Source organism: Giraffa tippelskirchi, chromosome 3 (genome assembly GCF_054371585.1).
Source record: "Giraffa tippelskirchi isolate mGirTip1 chromosome 3, T2T-mGirTip1v1.2.pri, whole genome shotgun sequence".
NCBI classification, from domain to species: domain Eukaryota; kingdom Metazoa; phylum Chordata; class Mammalia; order Artiodactyla; family Giraffidae; genus Giraffa; species Giraffa tippelskirchi.
This window is the reverse complement of record NC_137277.1, coordinates 144,415,873-144,420,573: the sequence shown is the minus strand read 5'-3', so window position 1 is coordinate 144,420,573 and position 4,701 is coordinate 144,415,873. Positions and strand designations below refer to the sequence as shown.

Sequence of the window (4,701 nt, the reverse complement as noted above, 5' to 3'; positions counted from 1 at the left end):
ATTTACCTTTGATAGGGTCTGGGCCCTGGGAGTATCTAAATTTGCAACTCTAATCAAGAGAATCGTGGGCCCACTCTTTGAGGAATGTGGACAAACTGGATCATATTCAGGAAACACACATGCAGATACACATACACAATGATGGCAAGGGAGCAGGAACAATGGCCACTATTTGAGGAATTTGGAGCTTTAGTCTAGAGAGGAGAGGGCAAGGGAAGGATGAGAGAGGCCATCACAATTATCTCCAAATATTAGAAAAGTTGCTGTATGGAAGAATTAGGTTTGTTCTATTTGGTGCTAAAAGGGTAGTAGTAAGACAAGTGGGAGGAAGTTGCAAAGAAATCTACTTATGTGTCAGCATAAGGAAGAGGAGCTTCTCAGGTGGCGCTAGTGGTAAAAAAACCTGCCTGCCAATGCAGGGGACATAAGAGACGTGGGTTCCATCCCGGGGTTGGGAAGGCACGGCAACCCACTCCAGTGTTCTTGCCTGGAGAATCCCCATGGACAGAGGAGCCTGGAAGGCTACAGTCCATAGGGTCACCCAGAGTTGGACATAACTGAAGAGACTTAACATGTACACATGCATAAGGAAGCACTTTCTTACTGAGCTGCCTTCAGAAGGTGGGGCTCTCCCTGTCACTGTATGCTTTTCCACAAAGCTGACTGTGGAGCTGCAGGAGGGGATCTATTGGATGGATGTGTTGAAATAGCAGTTTCGAAGTTTCTTTCCTACTGTAAGACTCTGATTCTGTGAAATACAGTAAAACGCCATTATTTTGGCCTTAATTGATTTAGAATTACTTTAAATACTGTTAGTGGAATAGGATGACTTTTTCCTCTACAATATTTTAATGATATATTATTTTCCAATATTTTAATAAATGTTTTCTGAGACATTTAGAAATATTTTTTAACTATGTAAAGTCAACTAACAAAGTAATAGTTTATTGTTGATTATGTGTATGACACTATTCTAGGAGTTTTATGGAGCAATAATAACAGAAACATAGAAGGAACATACATTCCTCTGGGAAAGACACGATTATATGGGAAGATACAATAAATCCAGGATGCAATAAGAGAATCAGAAATCATGTTTACTTATATTTTATATGCTTTAAGTGAAATTAGAAAATGCCTGTGCGTGCTAATTGTCAGGATAAGTCGTTAAGAGGTTGGCCAGGTGATTATAATGAGCATGGTTTACAAACTAAGTATCAAAACACAAATAAAAGATTACTAAGTATTTGAAATCAGCCTGTTAGAAAAAGAAAGTCTATAATAACTAAACAAACACATTGAAAAGAGTCATCATGGACAACTTTAAGTAGGAGGACGGTCTCAAATTTGTCCTTGACTGTTGGCTGTGAGAACAGAGCGGGCTGGAGAGCAGTTTAGAGGCGGGAATGTGGAGGGTGGGGATCAGGGATGTTATGCAGATTGTCCTCTTGAGGGAGATGCATGCCAGGAGTGGAGGGGGATAGGATTATTGGATGGACTCCCTGTGACGTTGAAAACAGGCAGGGAGGTTTGTACTCAGTAGGGAGCCAAAGAATGAAATGATGTGAGAAATTTAAAAGACCGGTTCCTAGTTCATTCTCTAGGTGTTCACTGAGCACTTCACAGCACACCAGGCACGTTCAAGATGCTGAAGATCCCCATAAGCTTAAGGGTTTATAATTAAATGGATGAGAAGGACAAGGAAACAGTGTTATAATTCCATGCCATAGTCCTGGAGAGACAGCAGGAAGAGTGTTGGGTGGGATTAGCTCCACTCCAGTGGCAGCAAGTGTAATGCCACGGAAGGCCTTCAGGTGAAATAGTATCTGAGCTGTGTTTTAAAAGACAGGCCTAAGAGGCATGGAGGACAGGCTTGTTAGCAAAATGAGCAACACATGCAAAATGAGCTGGAGAGTAAGTGGGCAAGGGCTGTAGTGTAGGACATGGTGGGATATGTGAGGTGATAGGTGAGGGTGAGAGGTGGGCCTGGACAGGTAAAGAACGGACTTACATAATACCAATAACAGTGAATTAGTATTCTTTTCGGAGAAGGCAATGGCACCCCACTCCAGTACTCTTGCCTGGAAAATCCCATGGACGGAGGAGCCTGGTAGGCTACAGTCCATGGGGTCGCTAAGAGTCGGACACGACTGAGCGACTTCACTTTCACTTTTCCCTTTCATGCACTGGAGAAAGAAATGGCAACCCACTCCAGTATTCTTGCCTGGAGAATCCTAGGGACGGCAGAGTCTGGTGAGCTGCCGTCTATGGGGTCGCACAGAGTTGGACACGACTGAAGCGACTTAGCATAGCATAGTATTCTTTTGTTTTTATTTTTTTTAATTTATTTTTAATTGGAGAATGATTGCTTCATAATGTTGTATTGGTTTCTGCCGTACAACAACGTGAGTCATGTCTGTTTGTTTTTAGGGTGAATCAAGCTGCAGGAGTGAATGAAACTGTGGGATGATTGAGAAGTTAGAAGGCAAAAGAAGGAAGCCTGAGGCAAAAGAAGGAAGCCTGAGGAGCCCCCGGTTTCCTCTTATGCACAGATAATCATCTCCTGCATATTGACCATCTGCTGTCAGAGCTAAATTGAAATGCGTCCCTGGTGGCTCAGATGGTAAAGCATCTGCCTGTAATGCAGGAGACCCAGGTTTGATCCCTGGGTCGGGAAGATCCCCTGGAGAAGGAAATGGAACTCTTGCCTGGAAAATCCATGGATGGAGGAAGCTGGTAGGCTACAGTCCATGGGGTCCCAAAGAGTTGGACATGACTGAGCAACTTTAAACCTTAAATGTTTATACCAAGGTAACAAAATATTCATTTTCTTCTTTTTGTTTTTACTACAAGAATTGTTAAGATTTCTATTTAGGTTAAAATGCCTTTCCAGGATTGGTTAATAAATGTGGCATAGTCTTACATGAAAATATGTTATTAAAAATGATGCCATAGGACAATCTTTAAAGATGTGGGGAATCATTCATGTTTTATAAGAAGAAAAAGCTGCTATCTATTATTTTATTTTAAAAGAAAAAAACAAAAAGGTTACTCATTCCTTATTTCTGAATCTCATTTTCCTCTTCTGTAAAATAAAAGTATTAGATTAATGATGTCAACGACCCTCTCTAATTATAAAATTCTGTGACCTAGACAGAATATCTTGTTTTCCATTTGCCTTCCTATGTGTATTCTCTTCTTCATTCACATTTTACAGATTTGGAAAACAAACAACAGTTCAATAATAAAGTATTTATTTTATATACCATTATTTAACCTTTAAAAATTGTTATCTATTAGTAGGTTGTGTGCTATATAGAAATAGATATTTGAGTATTTATTGTGTACTTAAAACTTTGATAAAAATTAAGAATTTTATAAAGAAATTCTACCTTCAAGGAATTTATAACCCAGTTGGAAAGAAATAGAGATTCATGTATACAGGCATGAATAAAAATGGCAGGTGATAAAAAACAATACCAACATTATACATTTCATCACTGGATAGAAACCAGAGAAGGACCCATGAGCTCAGCATATACACAGATTTACTCCTGAGGCAACTTAATCAACAGAGGCCCCACCAGCCCTCCCAAAGCTTTCAGGTTCTGGTGGGGATGGTCATCCCATTGGCCTACTGCCCCCCACCACACAGCTGGAGGAAGCTGACCTGGCCTGTAGTAGGATGCTTATCTTTAGTCCTCCTGTCTCCCTGAAGAGGATCCTGCCTGCGGTATCTCTCTTCCCAGCCTGACCCATTCATCCTCTGTCAGCACAAATCCAAATGTGGAGCAGGGCTGCTGTGCTGCTGTGCCTCCTACTACCAAGTGCTGAAGGACCTCATGCCAGGGAATTAGAGTCACTGACTTCATGGCACCATCAACCAAGAGCAGAGAAATATCAGCAAGATCTGCCCTTCACAGGTAATTGCCTTTTTCCCTTCCCCAAGGTTGTTACCACAAGGGCATGGCCTATTTATTTACTCTCGGAGAAGGCAATGGCACCCCACTCCAGTACTCTTTTGCCTTGAAAATCCCATGGGCGGAGGAGCCTGGCAGGCTTCAGTCTATGGGGTTGCTAAGAGTCGGACACGACTGAGCGACTTCACTTTCACTTTTCCCTTTCATGCACTGGAGAAGGAAATGGCAACCCATTCCAGTATTCTTGCCTGGAGAATCCCAGGGATGGCGGAGCCTGGTGGGCTGCCGTGTATGGGGTCGCACAGAGTCGGACATGACTGAAGCGACTTAGCAGGAGCAGGCCTGCTCAGAGGAGCCAAGATTAATTACTAATAGCTCATTGGCTTATTTCGATTCCTAAAGTAGTAATCAAAATATTGTGGCTAAGTCTTGTTGACCAGTACAAAATTATCTCAAATTTATTCCAAATAATATATTTGAAACTAAAACATAAGAATGACTTGTAATTTCTTTTTATCAGGCCAGATTGTACTACCTCAAATCTTAAAATATTCAATACAGTTACGAGTTGTTCATTTGTATTTATATTCATAAAATGACATGTATTCACATTTATTATACATATATATTAAACTTTACAACAATAAAATGCCAGAAGTCTGTAGAAAAATGAGTAAAGGACTCAGAGTGAGTAATCCATGTGGTTAATAGACAAACATAAAAATGCTTAACTAATGAAGAATTGCAAAATAAAACAATAAAATGATATTTTCATCTACCA

The 4,701-nt window shown here is 40.7% G+C and overlaps 1 non-coding gene across 1 annotated transcript; it reads left to right on the top strand.

The window, feature by feature from the left end:
• The first annotated feature begins 2,605 nt into the window (after nucleotides 1-2,605).
• Nucleotides 2,606-2,677, top strand: TRNAY-GUA (transfer RNA tyrosine (anticodon GUA)). Its single transcript has one exon. It is a non-coding gene; the product is annotated as a tRNA-Tyr (tRNA).
• Nucleotides 2,678-4,701: the final 2,024 nt, after the last annotated feature.